Genomic DNA, 14,431 nt, shown 5'->3' with positions numbered 1-14,431 from the left:
GGTTTATCAAGGGTTTTGTGGCTGGTTGGTGTTTATGGTTTTTTTTTTTTTTGGTAGTTTGCCTCCAAACAGACTTGAGTGCAGGAGTGGAAGCTTCATCTGGGTACCAGCTTGACTTCTTTTTTAGTGAATTGTGTGGGTGTTGTCCTCATTAGTAGGACCTCACTGTCAGTTTGTGGAGAGTAATCCAACAGCCTGAGTTGTTTGGAGATTTCTGTGGGACCACCATTGGAAGTTTGGCCTGTTGACAGTAGGTGGTCAATTGAGACTGAGTTCCCCATTACCAGGAGTCCTCATTAAGATCACCTTACTGCATTCCAGGAAGTCTCCACTGCACCAGGTTTCCTCACTACCCCTAGTACTTCCCCCAGTGCCCCCTATTCCAGCAATCTCTTCCCACACCCTCTCCTGCCACCCTAATTTCCCAACACCTGATATCCCCTGTCCTTGTCCCCACTCACCCCCAGTCCTGTAAATCTATTCTATTTTCTCCTCCTAGGGAGGTCCATACACCCCCACCTAGATCCCTCTTGTCACCCGACTGCCCTGGGTCTGAGTGCTGAGTTTCTTATCATTTACTTAATGACTTTCATCCAGTTAGAGGCAAATGCAGACCATGTTTATAAATCTGGGCCACCTTTTCTTCTGGTTCTATACATTTGCCTATAAATTTCATGACTTAAAAAACTATTTAAAAATTATACTTACTACTTATTTATTTTATGTATATGAGTGTTCTGTCTGGATATATACTTTCATGTCAGAAGAGGGCATCAGATCATACTACAGATGGTTGTGAGCCACCATGTTGTTGCTGAGAGTTGAACTGGGTCCTCTGGAAGAGTACTCAGTGCTCTTAACTGCTGAGCCATCTCCCCATTCCCATGGTGTAATTTTTTAAACAGCTGAGTAATATTCCATATTGTAAATGTACCAGTTTCTTTATCCCTTCTTTAGGTGAGGGTCATCTAGGTTGTTTCCAGCTTCTTCTGCCTGTTAGGAATGAAGCTTCAGCGAATATGGGTGAGCAAGTGTCCTGTGGCAGGAAGGAGTGTCCTTCGCGCTATGCTCAATAGTGATATGACTGCATCTTTCTGAGGAACCACCAAATTGGTTACAAATACACTCTTTTTTATTAACAATTTTATTTGTTTACATTTCAAATGATATGCCCCTTCTAAGTTTCCCTTTCACACCCCCCATCCCATCCCCTCTCCCCTTTGCCTCTATAAGGGTGCCTCTCCACCCACCCATTCACTTCTGCCTCACCACCATAGCATCCTCCTATCCTCGGGTGTCAAGCCTCCACAGGACCAAGGGCCTCTTCTCCCATTGATGCCAGATAAGGCCATCCTCTGATACATATGTGATGGAGCCATGGGTCCCTCCATGTGTACTTTGGTTGGTGGTTTAGTTCCTGAGAGCTCTGGGTGGCTTGGTTAGTTGTCTACCCCACATAGGGACCCATTCCATCTGCACACTCCAAACCCAGACACTGTCGCTGATGACAAGAAGTGCTTGCTGACAGGAGCCTGGTAAGGCTGTTCTCTGAGAGGGTCTATTGGCACCTGACTAAAACAGATGCAGATATATTCACAGCCAAGCATTTGGACTGAGCCTGGGGACCCCAATGAAAGAGTTAGAGAAAGGACTGACTGAAGGAGCTGAAGAGGATTACAATCCCATAAAAAAACAATATCCTGAGTTCATTTCCTGGCACCCATGCCAGTCAGGAACCCACTCCTGGGCTTCCGATGCCCTCTTGTAGTCTTCCAAAGCACCCCACACAGAGGCACACATAGAAATTAAAGAAGTGCTGTGTGTCATATATAAATGCATGTGTTGGTTGGTGAAGACCACTGCTCTGGGCTGCAGTGCCCATGTCTCATGCTTGTGCTTTTGACAGTCCCTGGAGAGTGGGTAGTCGACAACCACTCACAGCTCTTCCATAGTGTTTACCAGTCTGAACAATGTGAGCGATCTTATGAAATTGCTTTGCTACTGCAGTAATGAGAGCTGTGCATTCCTGGTCAGAAGTGGGGCATGGATATTGATCACCAGTGATGGGGTTTATGAGGGGTGCATTGCACTAATCATTGATTCTGAGACATTGAACTGTGTAGGCAGATGTGTAAGAAAGACTCTTGTGGCTGGTAAAAGAATTAAAATGGCCTCATCTAGAAAGATTTGCAGTTTGACGCCGACTTTTATACTTTGAAAGGGACAAGAGTGGACCTTTGGCTCTCTCCCTAAGAACTCTTAAGGAGAATTGCTATCTATTTCTGCAAAATGTCAATACCACCATTTGCCCATTCCAGAAATAAAGATTAATTCTTTGAAAATAGAAAAATATTATCTGGTAAGATGTATCTTATTACTAGGAAAATACATTTTTAAAATAACTGTCTGTGGAGATGATTATCATTAATCTCTCTGTGGACTGATCATGTTCTGTATCACACTAAAAACTCCAAGAATTAAAGTTCATACATTTGATTCTGAGTAAAAGAAACTTAAAAGCTAAATACGGAAGCATGAGGACTGAGTACAGACAAATACAGAACATGAGTACTGAGTACAGACAAATACAGAGGCATGAGTACTGAGTACAGACAAATACAGAGGCATGAGTACTGAGTACAGACAAATACAGAGGCATGAGTACTGAGTACAGACAAATACAGAACATGAGTACTGAGTACAGACAAATACAGAGGCATGAGGACTGAGTACAGACAAATACAGAGGCATGAGGACTGAGTACAGACAAATACAGAACATGAGTACTGAGTACAGACAAATACAGAGGCATGAGGACTGAGTACAGACAAATACAGAGGCATGAGGACTGAGTACAGACAAATACAGAACATGAGTACTGAGTACAGACAAATACAGAGGCATGAGGACTGAGTACAGACAAATACAGAACATGAGTACTGAGCACAGACAAATACAGAGGCATGAGTACTGAGTACAGACAAATACAGAAGCAGGAGTACTGAGTACAGACAAATACGGAAGCATGACGACTGAGTACAGACAAATACGGAAGCATGAGTACTGAGTACAGACAAATACGGAAGCATGAGTACTGAGTACAGACAAATACAGAAGCATGAGTACTGAGTACAGACAAATACAGAAGTATGAGTACTGAGTACAGACAAATACGGAAGCATGAGTACTGAGTACAGAACATGAGTACTGAGTACAGACAAATACAGAACATGAGTACTGAGTACAGACAAATACGGAAGCCTGAGTACTGAGTACAGACAAATACGGAAGCCTGAGTACTGAGTACAGACATACGGAAGCATGAGTACTGAGTACAGACAAATACAGAATTATAGGAATTTAGGATATAAAATACTTTGCAATTATGTTTGATAAAAATTGATGATTTTACATCTTGAAAGTTAAGTGTTGAAGACCACGATTCTACAGTGATCTTTTTCAATTAGCAACTAATGGATATTTTGTTTGTTTTTAAACATCTTAACAGTAAGAAGCCTTGGACCATATGGTTCTTTTTTATTTGTTAAAAGAGATTTGAATTCTGGATCACTATTGCTATTCATTTTAAGTTTAAGATTTCTTGTTCAATGAACTGGAAAATACTTGAGAAATTGTTCGGTGTTAACATTAGACTAGGTAATATGATTATTAAAATTAAGATAGAAAGAAAGATTGAGCCATGGTCCTCCATGAACAAAGCTGTTGGTTTTCAGTTTTACATTTCTGGTACTTGCCCAGAGCCTGACAGGAAATATGAAGGCCTAGCTACTCTGTCTTGGCAGAGCTAAGCTGTTGCCTATCCCTCATAGTGTGTCCTTTCCTGGCCAGTATTTTTGTCTGTAGACGAATTAGGGCAATTCTTGCCCTTGGCCATCTTGTCAAAACTGGAACAACTGTATATGGAGATTATGATTCTCAATATCTTCTTTGAACCATGATAGGGGTATGGGGTATTGTCAGGAGCTGACATGTCTATTAGTCAAAATTCTAATTCTAATGAAATGATTACATGTCAGATTCTGTGGATTTCTGATGTTTTGAAGACTATAAAATTTTATCTGAACTGCTGCTAAACCTTGTCTACACTTAGCTATTTCTATTTGAATGTTATTGAAAACACTTTGTTATAACTAAACCAGAATCTAATATAACCATGCTTTATTATCTGGCTCTTAACTTGAATTATTTAATAATTTTAAACAGATTATTATAGCAGCTGTAGAAGGACTGGGCCACAGGCTGTGCTCTTAAATGAGTTGTATAGGCACATGCCTATCTAAGAGTAACAATAGGAATTTCAAATTTTGTATCAATATACAAGGGACATACATGGGAAGCACGTTAGGTAACTGGATATTTACCATTCCCTCCATTTATCCAGGTCCAGTTGCGAGTGTCATCCTCACCTCTGTATCAGAACCTCTGTAACCACCTCACCTCTGGTGGGTCCCACAGATGTGCTTCTCTAATCTCCCTCACCCCAGCAGCTGCTTTATACTAGCTCACAACTTAAGCAGACCCTCCATGGGACCCCAGTGGCTACTCCTGCTAAGGAAGCAGGTAGGCCAACTGTAGATGTTCACATTATTTTCTGTTCCTCCACGTCCTGTCCCTAGCTGTGCAGCAAAATATCTTTGGCCATCTCTCTACCCTGCCTCATCTCTAGGGGGTCCCTCATATATACCCCTCCTGACTTCCTTCCCAGCCATTGCTGTATCCCAGCCCACAACTCAAGTGGACATCCTTTGGACCGCAGGGAAGGAAAGTAGGCAGACTAATTGCAGATCTTTGCCTCTTCCTCCATACCTCCAAGTCCAATACCTTCCTTCCAGTCTCATACCCATAATGCAGCAGGGCATGTGCTGGAGCTTATCTTCCCACAAGCACCTCCTTGATCACACAGAACTTCCTTGCCCAAGTTCTCTCCCAGCTCCGAACTCAGGAGGACATGCCCTGGGTACTTCCTCCCACCCTTGCAAGAGAAGCAAGTAAAGTAATGCTGTCTCACCCATCCTCCCATTCCTCACAGTGGAATGCCCAAGTCTAGTGTCCAGCTCTACAGAATGACACATGGCCAGTCCTCATCTCCTCCCTACCTCCATCTTCAGGGGATGCCACAGACCTTCCCTTTATAACTACCATTTTAACAATAGTTGCTTTGTCATGGCCCACAACTCCTTCAGGCATTCCCAGGGAACCCATAGGCCACTCCTGCCAAGGAATATAAGTAGGCTTGTTATAGGTCTTCACCTTTTACTCTTTCCTCCGGATCACATCACCGGCTAAAGAGAACACCTTGGCACTGACCCCTGACCCCTGACCCCACAGATAACTCCCTCTTCACCCCAGTACACCTCTAGTGGCTTTATTCCAGTCCAAACTTCAGACAAGACACTCCCTGGAACCCCCCAGCCAGTGCTCCAAGAGCAAATAAAATAGACTCAAGTGCAGATCTTCACCTCTCCCTCCATTTCTCCAAGCCCGATGGCCCACCTCTGCAGTAGGATGCCTGCTACACAGCCACTTTTTCCCTTCTGCCCCCATCTCAGATGGATCCCATAGAATCTCCTCATCACATTCCGGAGTGCCCTGCTCCCAGTAGTTGATTCGTCCAAACCTCCAGTTGCAGCAGAGCCTATGCTATGGAACCCCTTAGGCCTCTGCTATAAGGAAGCAGGTAGGCTTAACTGCAGAATTCATCCCTCCCTCCCTCCCACCCTCTCTCCCCCCTCCCTTTTTCCCCCTTCCCTTCAAGTCAACCCCCCAGCTCTGCAGCAGAACAGCTGTGGTAACCTCCTAGCCCCACCTCATCTCTAGTGGATCCGCAGATCTCCCATCCCCCAACCGTTCTCACCAGAGTAGCTGGTGAGTAAGCCCCCAACTCCAGCAAACCCTTGGGAACTGGAGAGCCAGTCGGCCGGGGTGGCAGGTAGGCCAATTGTAGATGGAGTGAACTTCATCTCCTGCTCCTCCAATTCCAATGGCTCACCTCTGGAGCAGAACACCTGCTACAGACTCCCATCGCTGTTCCTACCCCACCCTGCAGTGGATTCTGCAGATTTCCCCTCTAGCCTTCCTTTTGTAGCAGCCCCCAAGCTGCAGCCAAGAGTCTCAGGTTGGCTCCAAGAGTCAAGGTCCCTCCTGCACCTTGTGTCAGCGCCCAGATTTTGATGTATCCCTTCCTTGTATCAGGTACTGTTCTCATGAAGGTTAAATCTCAGAGTTTGCAAACAAAATCAGATGTTTGTCTGCATTTTGAGTACTTTCTCTTGTTCTCTGGTGATGGGATGTCAGGGAGGAAAATTAAGCTGATAGACTGAGGTGTATACTTTGAGGGTTAGACTTCAAGGTGCTCAGCCTGCTGGGCCACAGGTGGTTCCTGGTTTTGGCATTCCTACTCTCTCTCTGTAAGGTGCAGAGACTCTACTAGGATGTGACCTGATGATTATTAGTTGCACGATTCTGCGATTTGCATTGGCCCTCAGTGGTACTAGAGGTTGGACATCTGTGTTCTGGAGGGAGTCAAGCACTGTTCAAAATGAAGACTTTGGTTTCAGGCTTGGGCAAAGAAGATCCCTAATTTATTAAGTAATAAAGATAAAAATGCTGTTAAAATGTTTAATTGTGCATCACATGTGTATCTCTTCATAAATATTGCAAATTTTAAAAGTTCTTTATGTGAGTAGGTGGTAAATTTTATTCTGTCATTTCTGCCCTGCACAGCACCTCCCTTAGGAACTGCCTCCTGCAGAGGGACAGACACTGAATATATAGGTATTAGAGTCTCATTCCCCACCACAGTTCTCATCACTTTAAATATTAATGACTTTTGATTATGTAAGTCATACATAACTCCATATGTAAAACACAGGCTAGGAATTGACCTTCTCATGGCTTCCCTCCTCTCTGGCACCTGACTCTGTCTCTTTAGATCCACCACCAAAGGCGGTTCTCATGACTGGTTTTGTTTGTACTACTACGGATTGCCCATGCACTTAAAGATTTTTACCTATAACCATTAGATTATGTGTACAAATATGCATGCTTATGAATTTGTATTTTTATTTTCTCCTGGCCTGTACCTTTACTTCCTTCAGTAGCTAAATAATTTTATATCTGTTTCTTGATAACCAGCTATCAATTGGCCATTTTATATTGAACATGTAGATGCTTAGAAAATGTTTATATATATTTATTGTATGTGTATATACGTGTGTATGTGAGTGTGTGTGCAAGCATGTGCGTGCAAGCATGTGCGTGCAAGCATGTGCTTTGGGTTCTAGAATCATACTCAGATAGGTCATTAGGCTTCTTTACAGTCATCTTTTCCAGCCTAGCTATCCTGTTTGTCCAAATTTAGATATCTTTATTTAGTTTTCCAAGCTTTTTATAATACATTGTTTTATAGTGAATATATATTTCTTCGTAATTTTTATATTTTCTTATATTGTTTTGACTTTATTATGTACTTTTAAAAGATGCACCAGCCATGGTGGCATATCCCTTTATCTCAGCACTCAGGAGGCAGAGGCAGGTGAATTTCTATGAGTTCAAGGCCAGCAAAGGCTACACAGGGAAACCCTGTCTTGAAAAAAAACACTGGGCAGTCACTCTGGTCTGTTGGCTTGGGCTGGAACCTAGATGTGAGAACTTGGCCAGGTCCCTTGCTTCTCTGAGCCTCAGTTTCCCCATCTGTTGGAAAGAGAACGTGTTTGCTGGGCAGTCAAAGATCTATGCCTACATGAGTCTGAACAAATGCTCTGGAATGTGCTCTCCACTTCAGGAAGAGAACTCGGTTGCACATCATGAGGTCAAATGCCCAGGGAAACCATTAGCTGGAATCTACAGGAATCGAGAAGAGAAAAGAAACGCCGGGAATCTTATCCAAAGCGCTGTGAAGTCAGACGAACAGAAGAGCAAAGATACCAGGAGAGGTCCCCTGGCGCCTTTTCCAAACCAAAAATTCGAAGCAGCAGAACCTCCAAAAACTCCACCCCCATCATGTGATTCTACCAATGTAGCAGTTGCTAAGCAAGCCCTGAAAAAGCCCCTCAAGGGCAAGCAGGCCCCTCGGAAAAAGTGTCAAGGGAAAACACAGCAGAATAGAAAACTCACAGATTTCTACCCTGTGCGAAGGAGCTCCAGGAAGAGCAAAGCTGAGCTGCAGAATTTGTATCCACATAAGAAAAAGTCCAGCATGGTGACACACACCTTTAATCTCAGCATTCAGGCGGTAGAGGTGGGTAGATCTCTGAGTTCAATTCCAAACTCTCAGAGTGGAACAATGGGATGATTAGAAAAGTGATCCAGCATTCTGGTGTCTCTTTATGTGGCCCTGGCTGTCTTGAAACTCACTCTGTGGAACAGGCTGGCCTAGAATTCAGAGATCCACCTGCCTCTGCCTTCCCTAGTGCTGGGATTAAATTTTTTAGTAATTTTTGATTCATAGGTAAATCACAAAGTCTGAAGAAAGGAAGAAAATAGATGAGCTAATTGAGAGTGGGAAGGAAGAGGGCATAAAGATTGATCTAATTGATGGCAAAGGCTGGGGTGTGATGGCTACCAAGCAGTTGTCCCGGGGGAGACTTTGTGGTAGAATACCATGGGGACCTCATTGAAATCACCGATGCCAAGAAGCGGGAGGCTCTGTACGCACAGGACCCCTCCACAGACTGCTACATGTACTATTTTCAATATCTGAGCAAAACCTACTGCGTGGATGCCACTCTAGAAACAAACCGGCTGGGGAGACTGATCAATCACAGTACTAACCATGTGGCCTCCCTGCCTCCCTGCCACCCTGCCTCCTTCAAAGGACAAAGTGCCCTCAAAGGGAAATAAATTTTTTACACACACTCGCACACTCACTCACTCTCTCTTAGCTAATTACTTCAAATGTTTTTGAAAAATATATTAAAGACGCCTTTTCATGTAGTATTTAAATATCTGTTACAGGTTTCCAAGGTGGACTTGAACAGATGGCCTTATATTACCAAAACTTTTATATTCTAGTTATTTTTGTACCTTTTTGCATAGAAGCTGGACATTTGTGCTTCCCGCGCAGTGTAAGACTCGGCACAGGTTTTTGAGAATGGAGTTGAACATGAACTAGGAAGCCAGGCTCTGCCCAAGATGAAAGCCAGGACTCCCCTGCACCCCACATCCAAGGACAGGCCGGTGTGACGGTGCCGCCACCCCCACGCACAGCCTGGATGGGATGTCTCCAAGCTCTTGTTCTCCTCAGCGTCTTGACAGGTATACACATTGGCGTGTATGAATATTTTTTAGCAAAAGTTTCACAGTAAGCTAGTCTTCCCCTCTGCTTTCTCCAAAGCTTACTGAGCCCAGGGCTCAGACGCCCGGCCAGGAACAGACCTCTTCCATAGGCTTAAGGCTTTTCCAGGCACCTTGAAGCATCAGGGTGGGCAGTCATACTAGAGGCAGGCCGGGAAAAGCACCGTTCTCCTGCCCGAGAAGGGCAGGTCTCCTGAAACTTCATTAATTTTTTATAGAAATGTGAACACTGAATTTATTTAAAAAATAAAAATAAAAAACCTAAACAAAAAAAAAATTTTAAAATCAAAAAAAAAAAAAAAGAAAGAAAAGAAAAGAAAAGAAAACCCACAGAAAACAACTTAACATGTATATAGGTTTTGAAGGGAGTAAAATGAATGCATTTTTCTTTTCTTCTGGGGTTTATTTTTCTTTTTGGCTTGGATGGTTGGTTTGTGTAGAGGAGATTTGAGATGGTACTCTATTCTAATCAAAAGTGAGGTTTTGTAGTGGGACCAGAAATTACTAAGCCCACACCCCCTCCCCAACCCCCATTCTGCTGCATGGGAAGTTCTCTACCTGCTGTTAAGGCAGAACCCATGGTATCCCATGAAGATGCTGTTAGCCTAGGACGCCTGTGAGCATCAGGCACCAGATGTGTTTGGCACTAGGGTACCTGGCAGCCAGCAAGGCTTAGCAGCCAGAGAACCAGGCTGATACTTCAGTTCTGACCTGTGACAGCAAGAGTAGGTGGCTTCCTTCTCCCTCACTGGGGAGGACTAAGTATTCACCTTCAGTCCGGGGGGCTAGGGTTCAGGAGCCAGGTATATGAGCCTACCCTTGTCCCCAACACCCCCATCTCCCAGCCTATGATGGTGCTACCTAAGAAAGTCTTCCCCGCACCCTTTGCTAGCCCAGTCAGTGGTCAGACTTGGAGGAGGATCCGACAGGAGGGTGTAACTGTGAGATAAAATGTCTTGGTTGTACCTGTTTGTGGCTTAGCTTTGTATTTAAATAGCAAACAAAAAAGGAAATAAACTTGAAACTTATTTGTCATCTTAAAAAGAAAAAAAAAAGAAAAAAACACTGCATAGAGTTTTAATGGTATATATTTTATCTACTTTTATTGTATAATTTTTGATCATTCAAGAATACTTTGAAAGACCTTCCATTAAAATACTTATTTTATATTTAAGTATTTGGTCAAATTAGAATTTTAGTAAGCATATTCATCGTCTTTTTTTTTTTAAAGTTTTTTTTTGTGTGTTTTAACATTTGCTTGCAAATTCGTAGTGTGCACTGTGTGTGTTCCTGGTACCTGCAGAATCCGGAATATGTTATTGGTTCCTATGGACCCATTGGGTTGCAGACATTTGTGACTACTGTGGGTGTTGGGAACTGAACTAAGGTCAGGTTCTCTGCAAGAGCAGCATGTGGTTCTCCACTAAGCTATCTCCAGCCCCTTCTTCTTCAGTTTTTCTCCAAAATAACCGCCCTGAGTTCCCCACTGGTGCTGCATTTTGTCTTTATTATGTTCCAGATTCTCATGCTGTTTCTACTCTTTGAAATGTAACTTCGTTTCACTAAAACGTGCATTTATCATAATCATTATCTGATGCACATCTTATTCAGCATCCAACTCATGCAGGTCTCAGGGAGATTTCACCAGGCTCAGCTGCCGTTGAGAGTTTCTGAGGCTCTGGTGACTCTTAGTAACCACTTGGGCAAATTCCAGAGAGTGTCCTCAGTGTGATCCCCTGCAACAGCAAGAGAGCTCTTTCATGTACTGTCCTCCAGTGCCCTCTACTGAGAAAGCACCGCATCATGCTCATGGTAAGCAAAACTCCATGAAATATAGAAGAGGATGGCTGAAGGCTGAAGTTGGAGCTTTGAGGTAGTTAAACATTCATTAATGAACATACCTATTCTCCTGGGGAAATAGAAAGACTCTAGCTTGCTTCTGGAGTCCTGAGTATCCTGTCCTGTCATAGGGAACCCCACATGTTCTTACAAAGTCCAGGTCTCTCCTTCCAGGGCTCAGTTTGTTTTTCCTGGATCTTAATGATGGTTTACACTGGTTGTTTATGTCCTGTTCCAGAGTTATAATATCTTACCTTTGAGAGAATGTATAATATTTTTCTGCCATAGATTTTGTTTGTTTTGAGACAGGGTTTTCCTTTGTAGCTCTGGTTGTCCTAGAACTCAGTCTGTAGACCAGGCTGGCCTTGATTGCACAGAGATCCACCTGCCTTTGCCTCCCAAGTGCTTTGATCAAAGGTGTGGGTACTGTAGTCTGGCTATAGACAAATTCTTTTTTTTTTAACATTTTCTGGGAGAGCTAGGCTCTCACCTGCTTGTGTTAGTTATAGGAACTGTTCCTGCCAGGCTCTGCTGTCGAGCTGCGAAACTTCTTCCTGTGTATGGTTTTGTTTTCTGTAGCTTTTGTTATTTTCAGTTAACTGTGATCTAAAATTACATGGAAATTCCAAGATCAATGAACATGTAGGTTTTATTCTTTATGCTCTTCTGGTTGTTAGGTATTTATTATACTAGGGGCTCTATGTGCTCAGACAAACCCTATTCTCTGATTTCTAGGGCAGTATTTGTGTTCCGGTCACCTTTGACCTGGCTCCATGTTGTCCAGATGTCACTCATGTGCTGCATTGTTTTCTGTTGCTATTAGTTACTGTTGTTGCCCCTCCCCCTAGTTTCTCTCTGTAGGCCTGACTTGCTTTGTAGACCAGACTGATCTTGAAGTTGGAGATCTGCTCCCTCCTTCTCTCTTGTGCTAGAGTAAAAGTGTGTGCCTCCAAGCCGGTCACTGTTGTCCTAATGCATCTAATTTATGAATTAACGATAAGGATAAATGCTAGAGCGATGACATCTCACATCACTTTGTGATCACAGTACTTTCTGAGCACTGTGCCCTCAAGTGCTGCTGTCTTGCAGTAAGACTCTGGAGTGTACTTACACAAGCCCACATGTTGTGGGTCCATCACTGAACACAGACTTTTGATCAAGATAGGTGGCAAATGGGAGATGGGTGAAGTGGACACTTTACACTAAGTTTTTTGATGTTTAGGAAGTGTATGTATGATGAAGTAGCAAATTCCAGACACGTTTTATTGTAACGATTGTTTATTGAGATTTTCAGCATTTTATGTTCTGCATCATGCTTTTTGCTTTTGTCTGATTGGAACCCAGCGAGCTTATGTCATCACCTCCATGGCAGTGCCGTTGTCGAGTGGGAGGAATTCTCAGCTTCTTCATCGTTGCCGGGGACTACCATCACATTTGCTGCCAGTTGTTGGCGTCAAACACGACTCATGCATAAATGGCACGACTGGGTACTATGTGCAGTCGCAGCATCTGCTCAGGATGGGCAAACGGCCTTAAAAGTATCCATTGTGAATTAGGAGCTACTCAGGTTTCTGCAGGGTTTGTACGAAGTACCAAGTACTTTAGGTCTCTGTCAATTTTATCAGTTTGATCTAGAGCAAACCTTGTTGGTTACAGTCAGAAAGACATAGTTTGATGGATGGAGGAGATAGTGCAGTCATTAATGTCCTGTGCAAGGATGAGCACGCTGAGAAGCTCAGTGTGGTGGACACTCGCTGGCTTGCAGCCTTGCTTAATCATTGAACATCTGCTGCCTTAAAAGCAGGGCTGGTGGAGCCTGAGGAGGAAGTGCACTGTCCCTGGCTCTCAGTGAGCATTGGTTTGTAATTCGCTCACACCTACAGCAGGGTGGATTTATTCTGCCTCTTATTAAGTAACCTGGTGTACACTTGATTGTGAGCCTCGGTTCCTGAAACAGTGAGTTACAGTGCTCACCATCTCTTTGCTGCAGGTGTTTTTGTTGTAAGTTGATGTATTATCACTAACTTTTAGTTGACAGTGAAAGTTCTGGGTTTTGGATGAACAACAGTGTTTTGGTAGAGAGTATTAAACACACTGGGACTTGCACTGACTTGTGCCCTGGCCGTCTGTTACAGAGATGAGTCTTACAACTTTTAGAAGCTATTATATTGTCCTTGTATGTGGTACCCATTTTACATTTGAACCACTCTTGTTTTTGGAATCATTTTTGTCTTACATTTCTTGATAGAATTTGTTTCTAAAATACTTAATTTTTTAAAGACATTCTAAACATTGTGTGTGTGTGTGTGGGCGCCGTGGGGTGTGTGTATGTGTGCTGTGTGTGGTGTAGTTTGTGTTTGTGTGGTGTATGTGTATGTGGTATATGTGGTATGTGTGTATGTATGTGGTGTGTGTGTATGTGTATGTGTGTGTGAGATGTGTGGTGTGTGTGTGGTGTGTGACTGTGTGTATATGTCGTGTGTGTGGTGTGTATGTGGTATATGTGTGTATCTGTGTGTGTGATGTGTGGTGTGTGTCTGTGTGTGTATGGTGTGTGTGGTGTATGTGGTATATGTGGTATGTGTGTGTATGGTGTGTGTGTTGTATATGTGGTATGTGTGTGTGTGATGTGTGTTGTATATGTTGTGTGTGTGTCTGTGTGATGTGTGGTATGTATGTGGTATATGTGTGTAGTGTATGTGGTGTGTGTGTCTGTGTGTGTGATGTATAGTGTGTATGTGGTATGTGTGTATGTCTGTTTGTGATGTGTAGTGTATATTTGGTGTGTTAGTGTGTGTGATGTGTGGTGTGTATTTGGTATGTGTTTGTGGTATATGTGGTATGTGTGTAAGTGATGGGTGGTGTGTATGTGGTGTGTGGTGTGTGTGTGTGTGTGTACAGCACTCATGAACCTGAGGGTCAGAGGAGCGCTTATATCTTCTCCACTTATGCCATGTGAGTTCCTGATACTGATCTTAGACTGTCAGACTTGGTAGTGTTTTTGCTGAATTGCCTCTAGCAGTATTTATTTACTTTATGTGCATGTCTAGTCTGTGTGAGCACCATGTATGCACAGTGCTTATGAGGATGGAGGGTATCCCGTGGCCTGGAACTGGAGAGAGATACAGCTGGTTGTGAGCCTCCTTGTGTGGGCGCTGAACCTACAGTGGGTGTTGTTATATAGCTGAGCTATCTCTCCAGCATCCAAAGTACTTAATTCTTAAGAAGCATCACCTTGAACTAGACACTCTCAGGCCTCAGACTCATAGTTATCATT

At 43.3% G+C, this 14,431-nt stretch overlaps 1 protein-coding gene and 1 pseudogene across 3 annotated transcripts in view; both read left to right on the top strand.

Annotated features, from left to right (window-relative positions):
* The window catches only part of TTC28 (tetratricopeptide repeat domain 28), a 381,921-nt gene that overhangs the window by 32,140 nt on the left and 335,350 nt on the right, over positions 1-14,431 (top strand). The gene's annotated exons all lie outside the window — the stretch shown is intronic.
* On the top strand, positions 7,763-8,862 carry LOC308439252 (N-lysine methyltransferase KMT5A-like; annotated as a pseudogene). Its single transcript has 2 exons — positions 7,763-8,188; positions 8,484-8,862. The product of its transcript is annotated as an N-lysine methyltransferase KMT5A-like (transcript).

This window comes from Micromys minutus (genome assembly GCF_963924665.1).
Source record: "Micromys minutus genome assembly, chromosome: 29".
Classification (NCBI taxonomy): Eukaryota; Metazoa; Chordata; class Mammalia; order Rodentia; family Muridae; genus Micromys; species Micromys minutus.
This window is presented reverse-complemented; position numbering and strand designations above follow the sequence as displayed.